Below are 12,560 nucleotides of genomic sequence, written 5' to 3'. Positions count from 1 at the left end.
GAGATGAGGACTATGATTGGAAAAAACAGGTTGAAATATACCTTTTGTGGAAGATGATGATTTCAGTTTTGAACTTGTAGAATTTGAGATAGGCCTGTAAAGGAGCCAGATATGTATGTGTTTCTAGAGACCAGGAGAGAATTCTAAGGTATAGGAAAAGATTAAGGAATCATTATTTTATGGTGATGGCTGAGGTCAAGGGTATGGATATGATCACACAGGAAGAGTTTAGTCTTAAGAAGGGCAAATTTCTGAAGAAGCTCCCAGGTACATCAACATTTAAGAGAAAGAGAGGAAAAAGAGCTGTGAAGGAGGCTGAGACAGAGTGGCCAGAGAGAAGGAAGGGACTAGGAGAGAGCCATTACAGAAGACAAATGGAGAGAATTTCGCCATGGAGTATATGGCCAACAGTATTAAAAGCTTCCAGGGTTTAGGTAAAGCTGAAGGTTGTACCTTGGATGTGGCAACCAGGAGACATTTTGACTTTGATGAAGTCAGTGAGTGATCAGAATGGGGGCCAGATTACATTTGAGTGGTAAAGACTTGAAATAAGGAATATAGACTACTCTTTCAAGGAACTTGACTTAAGGAAAGAAGAGTAAAGTAGTTAGAAATGGGCTCAATCTCTTAATGCTATTCACTCAGCCAGGAATGCCATTTTTTTTATTTGAAGCCCTACCTGGGAGCCTACTTAACTTCTCCCTGTCCTTCACCACCTCCTTTCTGTTCCCAATCCTCTCCCCTGCCCACTCCAGTCCTTCTAGCAGTCAGGTTTTAAACCTCTCTAAAATCTGCCGTCACTTTTCCATCCCCCTAATAAAATCTAAATGAACTTTAAAGAAAAAAAAAGAAAGCAAAACCACAAAATGTAAAATAAAAATATAGAAAATAACTGATCTTGGGATACATAATAAATCTTTAATCAAAAAATAAAAAAACAATAGGTTCAACATATTCTCACAGATTAATATATTTGCATGAAATGAAAAATTTTTGTAAAATTAAAATCAAGAAAAACTAAAAGAATGAAAACTAGGAGAAGTGTTTTCATTTTTCTCATAAAGTTGATTTTTTTCCAACACATACAACAAAAGATTAATATGGGTTATATAATAACCAACTAGTTGTGGTCAAGTCGATTTCAACTTATGGCAACCCCATGTGTGTCAGAGTAGAACTGTACTCTGTAGGGTTTTAAATGGGTGATTTTTCAGAAGTAGATCATCAGGCCTTTCTTCTGAGGCACCTGTGAGTGAACTCAAACCTCCAACCTTTCGGTTAGCAGCCAAGTGTGTTAAACCCAGGGACCCTGTATACTCTATTAGAAAACCAAAACAAAAAACAAAAAACAAAACCCAAACCCATTGTGACCCTACAGGACAGTAGAACTGCCTCATAGGGTTTCCAAGGAGCGCCTGGTGGATTCGAACTACCAATCTTTTGGTTAACAAACATAGCTCTTAACCACTAGGCCACTAGGGTTTCCGTATACTCTGTTAAGCATCTTTAAATGTCAATAAGGAAATTACTCGTTCCTTTGTTTGAAAGGTCAGAGACAGATTGTTTTTAGAACTATTACCGTATCTTTTCGCAAATAGTGTGCGCCTTATGTGTTTGTTTGCCGGCCACGTCCTCCTCCCCCCCTCCACTGTGAGGCACCCTCACAAGTGCTGCCATACCAATCCTGTTCCACATGTTGCCCTAAAAAAAAAAATTAGCATAGCGCACTTACAAAAATACCTCGAGGGGTGGGGGGAGGGTACCTCCAAGCAAACAAATGCATTAGTTGTGCGTTGTTTGTGTAAAAATACAGTAATGGCCAGTAAACATGAAAAAATACATGACTCATTATGGATAAAAATGCATTTAAAAGAAATGAGATCTCATTTGTTACCCGTAAGAGTGGCACTACTTAAAAATGAGTTATATTTAGTGTTTCGATGGTGCAGAGTAAGTGTAGAAATTGATTCATCTTTCTAGGAAATCAGTTTGAGAATGTGTATCAAGATTCTTCCAAGTGCACAGTATCTCTGACTCAAAAATTCTACTAATCTACACTTAGGAGTTACACATAAAAGTGTACAAGGACATTCTTTTCATTGCTATTCACTTGATCAGAAAATATTGGAAATGATACTGTTTACAACAATGGGGATATATTTGAATAAGCTCTTGTTTATCCATATGGTAAATGTTATAGATTTATTAAAGTCATTAAAAGAATAGTTGACAACACAGTAACATTTGTATGAGTATAATGTTAAGTGAAAATTTAGTGTGCCATCCTACAGGTGTTTTATTTGCCCAATTTTATGAAAATGAAACAAAACAAAAACTTTATATGCATATATTTTGGAATAGGAAAAATAACTTGCAAAATACTTTTATTGATTTGTGTCTTCTTCCTAATAATTTCTTGATTTTTTATATGTGTATGTATATAGCAATTTTATTATCATTAAAAGCTTCCTTAAAATTAGATGTTTCCCCCACATGCCATTAGCCTTCAATTCTTCCTAAATTGTTTTCAATTAAAAAATATTTCTCAAAGTTAATTAAAAAAAAAATTTTTTTTTTAAAATTTTTATTTTATTTTGAAATGGCTCCTTGATTGGCACATTTGAATTTACAGTGATGGTGGGTCATTTACTAAGATTTGTGATGTGGGATAGTTCTAAAAACGAGACCCCACTGCATAGATTTGGTTATTTTGCAGGTTAACATCTGACCCTTACAGGCATGGTGTATCTTTGATTCAGTGCTCTCATTATAAAAGTGAAAGCAGCACTATTTTAGTGATTTTTATAATATTTAATTTTCCTGTGTTATCAGTGATATTGCGACTAACGTTATAGCGTGGAAAAATGGCATGGTGGCAGCATCTGACCTGCTCTAACTTCACAAGGGGGAAAGAGAATCAAGATCAACAGGCCAAGGCTGATTCCTATGAGGCGGAGGTCAGACATACCTCCTCTCTGCAATCTTTTTACCAATTCTGACATCAGCCGTCCCTCCCACCGCACTCTCTACTCCTCTCCTGGGTTCAATAATTCATTGCAATGGCCACACAAAACTCACAGACCATACTCACAGTTATGGGGTTTACTAGGCAAATAACAGATTACAATTCAGGATCAGGAACGACTTAGAATATAGTTCTTCTATCAGGACAGCCTTTTCTCAGCCATGCCCACAGGCAGGCCTCTCTCTGGCCCTTGATCCCTTGGCTTCTTGGCCTGGCCCCTGCCTTACTCGAGCAAGTGTTACAAAGCTCTTTAGCTCTGCCAACAAATGCCCAGAGGCACCCTACTCTGCCAGCAAGCCTCCTACCCGAAGACGCTGAGCTCTCTTACTCTGTGGGCTGTGAAGCCCACCGAGCAGTCTCCTGCCGGTCTCCTGGTTCTGCTGCCTCTGCTGTTTCTCTCCCACTGCTTCTCACTGTCTCTTGCTGTCTCCTGTGGGACAGCCCTCGCTCTCTTTTCTCCTGGATCTAGGAGGTTCTCAGCGCAGGGATCCCAGGTCCAAAGGACATGCCGCACACCCAGCTCTTCTTTCTTGGTGATAGTGAAGTACCCCTCTGCTCTGGGGTTGGCTTTCTTTTAAGCCTAGTGGGATGGCAAAACTGACCAATCCCCTTGTTAGGGTTCCATACACCTTAATTAAGACTGACTGATCTGCCAGTTGGATGGGAAAAATTAACTTTGCTGGAATGTTTGAAAGCAAATGTGCTTAACTGAAAGGTTATGCTATAAAAGTGTAACCCTTAATTACAAGTTGAAAGCATGAGATAGAAATTATTTAATAGAATATGTAGATTCTTCAGTAATCCCGGTTTTAAAATAGTACCTCCCCAGAAGAACTCTCCCTGGTGCCCCTGTCAAAAGTAGCCCTTCCCCTCCCACAGTCTTCTTCCATCACGTTACTCTGCCTTACTGTCCTCACACTGCTGGAGATGTCTGCAAATGTCTAGTTTCTTCTTTTTTTTATTTTTAATTTTGTTTTTGTTGAGAATATACACAGCAAAACATACACCAGTTCAATCTTTTCTTCATGTTCAATTCGTTGACATTGATTACATTCTTCGAGTTGTGCAACTATTCTCACCCTCTTTTTCTGAGTTATTCTTCCCCCATTAACATAAACTCACTGCTCCCTAAGATTCCTGTCTAATCTTACAAGTTGCTGTTGTCACGTTGATCCCATATAGATAGTTCTTAGAAGAGCATAATGCTCAAAGCAGACATTTTTTACTAGTTACACTAAACGATTACTTGGTTTTAAGAAGACTTCAGGGGATATTTCTGGTGTAAGTTTTAAAGATTATCTCAGGGCAGTAGTTTCAGGGGTTCATTGTTTCTTTGTTGAGTGTCCTTCTTCCCCCAGTAGAAGGCAAACTTCATGAGCTTGAGGACCATGTGTGGCTTGCTCACTCCTGCAAGACCAGTGCCTAGAACGATTCTGGCGCTAAGTAGGCACTCAATAATTTCTTTTTCTTCAAGTAATAAGTTTATTTACAAACATATCCAGTATGCTATATGAGTTCAACAGAGTTTGATCTATTTTTCAGAGGTTGGATTTCCCAAAACACTCCTCTTATCCGTGAGCTTAAACATCTTTATTTCTTAAGCAGTTGGTGTTTCACTATAGAGAAAGGTACAGCAAATGGAGATCCAAAGCATAGTCATAGTAGCCGCCACTTGTTTTCCACTGAAAATGGCAAATTCTTCCCATGCCCCTCCTCATAGTGGCTCCCCGGGACCACAGAGGTGGTAAACCTTAGGATGCTGTACCCCAACATGGCACTGTTGGAAGCTCTGTGAAAGGCACAGAGACCGAGGGCAGAATGGCCTCAATAACTTAAACATCATTGTTATTAGCACTTTCTTTGAAGGAGATAACAAATTTTAATTTTTCAAACTGAAATTCATGCAGAGTGATTTTCTTACTGGTTTATGTTATACATATGTAAATTCCTAGTCACAAAAATGGCTAGCTTGAACTGTTGCCCTTTATACACCACTACCCCAATTTGTTGACTAAATAAATTATTTCAGTTTTGTGTTTGTCGAGTGAACTTCAGAGATGGGCACTGATGGGCTGTTTTCAGATTTCCAGTTCGCATCCTTTTGGCAAACCCATTTCTTTTTAATAAACTGGTGGTGCATTTTTGATTCTCCTCATAATTCTCTACTGAGGCTAAAGAACACATTTGCATTGAAATGTTTACATTCAATAAGTAAATAGACTAAGTAGTAGAATAGATTCTCTGAAATAAAGCATGACTTTACTCACTTAAAAAAAAAGTGATTTTCATGGTTCGGTGCCTGTCGTCCCGCCTTTATATTTTAGTTGTAGTCTTCTTTCAGAGCAATGATTCTTGAACGTGGTTTTATCCTCAAAGAAAATAATTGATTTAAAAATTTTTCAGTTTCTTATTTGGTGTGAAATAATTTTTAGTATTTTTCAACATTTTTTTAAGTGTAAAACTTTGTTTTAAAAGCTTTCAAACTACAATAAGGTTATTTAAAATTTTGTGAATAAGAAACAGCAGAGAATGTATTCAATACCTGTTGGCCACCTTGTACAACATTTTAGGGAAATACGGAGAAGCATATTAAATTTGTCAAGAAATGTTAAGCATATTTTGTCAGCGTTGCATTTACAGTCAGTAACAGGCTGGGTCTGCCTCTTACAGATACACTGAAACTTCTCAGCTAGTTTGTCATGCTTCTTTGGTAGGCAATAAAGTTGGTATTGCTGAAAGTTCTTTTTATTTTGATAATTTAGTGTAAATTTATAACTCAAATTAGTTTATGTTTTGTTACAAAGGCCATCACTTCTTTTCATGAATGAGTTCACGGGATGCCAAAACATGGTTAAGTTTAAAATAGACATTTAAAATAGAGGTTAAACCTAAAAAACCAAACCATTGCCGTGGAGTTGATTCCAACTTATAGCGACCCTATAGGACAGAGCAGAACTGTCCCATAGGATTTTCAAGGATGTAAATCTTTCTGGAAGCAGATTGCCACATCTTTCTCACATGGAAAATAGAGATTAAGTACTGTTAATGAAATTTCTACTAAATTTGGGTTTAAATACTTGTGGAAATTAAGATGTTACAACTAGCATTTATTGCAAAAAAGTTGAAAATGAAATCTGTAAGCAGAAATCGACTAGTTTATAATAATTTTGATTTTTAAAAAATCTATCAATATTAATGGAAACGTTCAAGGTATCATTTTAATTTGCAGAAATGTCTTAAAATTTGTATTTGATTGGAGAAGTGTTGAATATTTGATTATATTCTTTTCAAGTTAAAGATGAACTTGGTTTTTAACTCTTTTTTTTTTTAATATTGTTGTGGTTTAAGTGAAAGTTTACAATTCAAGTTAGTTTCTCATACAAAAATTTATACGTACGTTGTTTTGTGACCCAAGTTGCTCTCCCTATACTGTGCCAGCACACTCTTCCTTTCCACCTTGTGGTTTTTAACTCTTGATCCATTTGAAGAGATACACTTTTCTGTTTTAATTTTTTAGAGGATCAGATAATCATATTTACTGTTTAAGATAGTGTTATTTTTCAGATGGCACAAAGAAATCTATTTATCCTTATCAAAATTATTAGCTGAAATATATAATTTATCATTATTCTTTTCAGAGGATCTAAATATTTGTTTTAAAAAGTGCTTTGAGTTGACTAACATTTCAAAAATATCATCCACAATTAGAGTTGTGCGATTGTTTAAAACAAGTCCTGCTTATTTCCTATCTTTTGATGGAATTCGTTTACCCATTTAATAGTTACATTTCTGCATTTCTTTTGGAGATTGATTTAAAATTCCCAGCTTTTAATAGTGACAGTAAACAATACTCACCATGCCTGTATTGTTGCATGTTTTCAGAACCAGTCAGACAGAGTCTTTGTTTTCTGAGACATGGCATTGCTTGTACTTTTTTTGGCATTGCTTGTATTTTTAAGCACCATTTTTCTCCTTTGTTCAGCTATGTTTTATACCAGTAGTTGACTCTAATTATATTAGCAGTTAAAGAAATTGAAGCTTTGTCTTACCATTATAGCTCATTACTGAAGAATCTCCTGCCTCTGCACCCCGACTCTAAGCTTCTGTTTCATTTTTTAACCATTAGCTTTTCTGGGCATAGATTTCTACTGAAGTGTGCATATGGGAGTATTGAATGTGTTTTGGAATAATATTTCAGTATCACACAGTCATATATTTTATTAAAACCAGCTTTCCTGTATCAGTTCCAAAAACATAAGTTCAGGTACATGAAGATAATGAAGTGCTGCAAAAATGTTGATAAAACAGTTTTCTAATATGATAGGATGTTTAATTATGTATACAGCTGTCGGTTTACCTAATAAGTAGAGTATGCATTTTAATAAAAACTACTTAATTTAAAAAAAAAAAAAGACCTTTAACTAATATTTATACTGAACCATGGGAACCACAGTAGCTTAGGTGGCTTAGTTATAGCTATTTAGGCAGCCACAATATCTTATTTCCCCCTTTCCTTCTCCCTGTTGCTTTTTTGCCTTCTTCCCTTTCTTCCTTTCCATTTACTTTCCTGACAATATTTTCCATGCCCGCCTCAGTGAACATGTGGATCTTTACAGCAAAACTGTGATTCTTCTCTCACCATGGACAGTGTAAGCTTTATTCTAGGTAATTTGTGCTTATGAAAGCTTTCTCCATCCTAGTAGACAAGAATTAGAGGCACCCTGTAACAATGAGTGAAAGTAAAGGAATTAGGGTGGATGTAGGTAAATCTTTTTTTTCCACATGATTGATCAACGGTGACACTCATTAAGAAAAATAAACTTAGGGCATCGCTTAATTCCATTTAAAAAGTATTTTTAAAATGTGAGTCATCTGTCAGTATAAGGTGTTTATATTGGAATCAACTTGACAGCAGTGTATTTGGTGTATTTATATTAAGGGAGGTTGATTCTTCCTACATCATTTTCCTCCTAAAGAATACACGTATTAACTTTTTTGCTGGTGATTTTTTAAATGGTATAATTGAATGGGTGTTGTATATGAAACTTCTGTGTACATTGTTATTTTTCTCCAAGGATATAATAGCTAACAGTAGTTTTACTAATGCTATTAGAGGAAAATTTACTAGAGTTGAAGCTGAGGGCATCAATAGGATACATAATTAAGCAAGACTTTTTTTTAATTTAAACCTGAAATGAAATAAAAAACAGGCGGGGAGCCATAAAACACTTTTAAATGGTTTTCTCTAACAGTAAGCCCAATATTAATTTGTTGACTTCAGAACAAATGTTCTGGGGGAAAAAATCCCATTTCAAAACGTTGGATATGCTATTTGGAGGCACTTGCTAAGTACATGAAAATCTCATTTTGTATGACTTCTCTTACTACTTGCTTTGTTACTCAAAATAGGGACAGAACATTATTTGTTCACTGATAAAAAAAAATGTTTAGTAAATAATCTAAAGCGGTATTATCACTATATTATCACTGTTCTGCCTCTATTAAAACAATTCTTTTAGAACCAAGATTTGGCACATTTGCTACCAAACAATGAATATATTTTCCTCAAGGGCAAACTCTTAGCCTAAAAATAATGTTTTCTGAGTGGATGGAATTCTTTGTTATACAGATATAGATACTTCCCTTGAGTTGGAGGAAAAAGATCGGTGGGCTTATCAGGTGAATACTGATCTTTCTATTGAAAATCTTTGTTCCTTACAAATGTGAAACCAGCAGTCTCTCTACTATCTATAAAATTTTTAAATTGATAAATGTTTCATAGATACAATCTAAACTCCTTTGTTATTGTTGTTGTTAATTGCCTTCGAATTGACTCCAACTCGTGGCACACCCCGTGTAGTGAAAGTTTTTTATTAGTAGAAATTCATTTAGGTTTTTGGTGTCATAGAGGTGGAGTATGATCACCTGTATTAATGCTCACCTTTTCATGTAATATGCAAGCCAAGCATTTTAAGTGTGATTTCATATTTGTATTGGTTTCCGTAAGTCTAGGTCATCTGAATACCAAACAGAGCTGACATCTATATTGTGGTACATTTATCTAAAGAGCAAATGTTTAGAAATGTACAGTAAGTGACCATTGAGTTTCAGCTTTCATGTTAGTCTAAGAACAGGTGAACTGGTAGGGAGTGAGAAAATTAGACCCACTTCTGTTGGTTCAACAGTTTAAAAAGTTGTTCCCATCCCTGTCAAACTCCTCAGTTCTTATTTGATTGCCTGAATAGGAGTCTTGCCACAGAGAGAGAAGACTTAAACTGGTAGTGGAATAATGGTGACCACATACTTTATCTTCCAAACTGGGACAGCAGGCAAAAAATGGGGTTGTCCCATGCAAACCAGTGTGTATAATCACCTACTTAATGCTACTTTATGGGAATACGTCAGACACCATATTGTGCAATTAAATCTTAAGTAAGGAATTAGTGGCAATGGAATTAGAACTATACAGCAATTTCAGTAAATCAAATTTAGGTCTCTTAAATAAAAAAAAAAATGAACATAAATTCCTTTGTTCAGTGATTTTTTAAAATGTAGTGCTAAAGAAGAATTTATGATGAATTATCTTTGCCAGAGACTGCTGCTTCTTGTTCTCACATGTAACTTATTTTTAGTTAGTGACAAAGTACCTGGAGTCATTGAATAACTTGCTTTTTGTTGTGTTGGAAATTAAGTGATTCTTAATACTTTGAAAATGTTTTCCCCCATCCCCCAATTTGGGTGTTTAAACCAGAAAATCCAAACCAAACCCATTGCCGCTGAGTCAGTTTTGACCCATAGCGACCCTATAGGACAGAATAGGACTGCCTCATAGGGTTTCCATGGCTGTAAATCTTTACAGAAGCAGACTGCCACATCTTTCTTCCGTGGAGTGGCTGGTGGGTTCGAACCATCAACCTTTTAGTTAGCAACTGAGTGCTTTAACCACTGCACCACCAGGGCTCCTAGTAGTTATTATTATGTAAAAAATAAATATGACAATATAATTATATGGCTTCATGTGCTTTTTGCTTTTTAGCTGCTCCATAAATAAGCAAGTAATAAAATGACTCTATTAATAGCAAATTTGAATTTTTAAGTTTTGGCTTTTCGACATAATTGCTTAAGGGGCAAATTGCATTGTTCCCTAATGGTATATTAAGGATCTGGGGAGATTCATTAACCATTTCAATGTGTTTATTTGCAGTAAACTTTTTTTATTACCTGAAATCATACTATTAAAGGCCTGAAATTATTCTATAAAAACTTATTTAGTGGCATACTGACCTATGGTTCATCAACCTTGAGGTTTTTATTTTTGAAAAATGCCTTGATGCAGTTCAGGAATCCCGACTGAAGAATGGAACATATATTGGAGAATGGGACCAAACATAACACAAAAGGAAACTTCCTGGTCTTTTTGGAAAGCCAGGGGGTTTGGTTGTGGATAACCTGTGCTGACTGCACTGGGCTCCCCTGGGCCCTGGGGATCTCCAAACTCTGATGTTTCATGGTCCCCGCCCTCCAGACCACCCTGGGTAATGGGACAGTGGCCTCCAGGGGCCTCATTTGACACGGTGTTCACACAACGTCCAAATCACATAACATCCTATTTCATAGAACGCATCATGGATGTTAAGCATCGCATGACAGTAATTAAGAAAAATTAATTCACTTTTAATTTCACAGATGAATGTTAAATTTGATAGTATGTGATTCATATTTTCTTGTCATTTTAATCACTAACAGCGTTCATTTAACAAAAATTTAATGTAGGATTTTCTTTTTGATTAAAAACCACATTGGTTTTTATCCTTTTCAAAGTTAACTAGATGCTGGTGAGGAGGTCTTCAATTACACTATATTAGAATGCTTAATATTGTACAGAAAGTCATATTGTAATTGAGGTCTCAGAAGGTGAGGAGAGAGACTGAAGTCGAAGAAATTTTTTTTTAGAAAATAATGGCCGAAACCTTACCATTTTGGTGAGAGATATTAGCTTATAAATTGAAGAACTTAAAGCAGGATGAATACAAAGAAAACCATACCTAGGAATTTAATAGTCAAATTGCTGAAACCCAAATACAGAGAATCTTGGCAGCAGCCTTGAGGGGCAGAGGGCAATGACACATTACATACGGGGAACAATAGTACCAATGATGACTGACTTTTTATCAGAAACAATAGAGGCCAGAAGAGAATGGAATGCCATCTTTAAAGGGCTGGAAGAGAAAAAGCAATAACCAGGAATTCTTTATTCTGTCAAACTATTCTTCAAAAATGGCAGAAAAATAAGGAATATTCAGATAAACAAAAAATGAAATTAGACCTGCTCTATAAGAAATACTGAAGGAGATTCTTCTTGCTGACAGAAAATGATTCTGGATGGTAATTAAGGTCTACAAAAAGGAGTGAATCACTGAATACGTCTCGGCGAGCCATCCTAAATCCACCATGTGGAAAACCACTGCAGACTGAAGATGACACTAAAGGAGGCAGGGCTGAAGTCCCTATGGAGATACCAGCACCTACCTGTGGAGACCGAGGCCTCCTGTGGGGAATGGGAGGGGCTTAACAGTTGGAGAATCAACCACCTTATCTACCTGGGGCTTTTCTGTTCTCTCTACTTGCTTGAATCTGGAGTATAGGCTTTTCAGTAATAATATTGTCTACTTCCCAACTCAGGGCTTATTACCTATGACAGGTGTTCTGATGGACGGTGCGGCAGACTTTCCAACATCAGTCCTGTGTGGACGCTCCTTGAATGATTACTCTAACCCTAACGGAAGGGTGAGGAGCAGTGGTTGAGGGGCAGGGGACGGTAAAGGGCACAGTAGCTCTCAAGCCTTTTCAGTGTACTCGTTGCTCTGCTGGGAACTTTACACGTATTCTTTTTAGTTTTCACACCCTCTTAATGAAGTGCCTGCTTTGCTCATTTTTACAAATTAGAAAATTAGGATTAGAGAGGGTAATTTATTTGCCCAAGGCTAAATAACAGGTAAATAAAGGAACCAGTCCCTGTGTAAGCTCTGTGTCTCCAAAGCCCTTATGATCCCTGGACTCTTTTTTATGTATTGTGAATGTAAAACCCAAACCCAAAACCAAACCTATTGCCGTCGAGTTGATTCCGACTCATAGCTACCTCATAGGACAAAGTAGAACTGCCCCATAGGGTTTCCAAGGAGCACCTGGTGGATTAAAGCTGCTGACCTTTTGGTTAGCAGCTGAACTCTTAACCACTATGCCACCAGGGTTTCCATTGTGAACATTGCAGTAACTAATCCCGGCAAACTATGTACAAAGTTGATGGAGCCATGTGAAACTGGGTCTCCTGTGTTGGTGTTACTTGAGGGTCCCTGATGACCAAAATATTTCCTCTTTGATTTGTTTGATCCAAAAATTTTTTCAAGTGTAGGATTCTTTTTTTCTTAATTTTTTTTTTAATTGTAATTTAGGTGAAGGTTTACAGAACAAATAGTTTCTCATTAAACAGTCAGTACACATTGTTTTATGACATTGGTTAACAACCCCACGACAT

At 36.5% G+C, this 12,560-nt stretch overlaps 1 protein-coding gene and 1 pseudogene across 1 annotated transcript in view; one reads left to right on the top strand and one right to left on the bottom strand.

The window, feature by feature from the left end:
• Nucleotides 1-12,560, top strand: part of BCKDHB (branched chain keto acid dehydrogenase E1 subunit beta) — a 273,664-nt gene that overhangs the window by 210,017 nt on the left and 51,087 nt on the right. The window lies entirely within an intron of this gene.
• Nucleotides 4,616-4,924, bottom strand: LOC111822295 (cytochrome c oxidase subunit 7C, mitochondrial pseudogene; annotated as a pseudogene).

This window comes from Trichechus manatus, unplaced genomic scaffold (assembly GCF_000243295.1).
Source record: "Trichechus manatus latirostris isolate Lorelei unplaced genomic scaffold, TriManLat1.0 scaffold00154, whole genome shotgun sequence".
Lineage (NCBI taxonomy): Eukaryota > Metazoa > Chordata > Mammalia > Sirenia > Trichechidae > Trichechus > Trichechus manatus.
The sequence above is the reverse complement of the archived record's forward strand: the minus strand, read 5'-3'. Positions and strand labels throughout refer to the sequence as shown.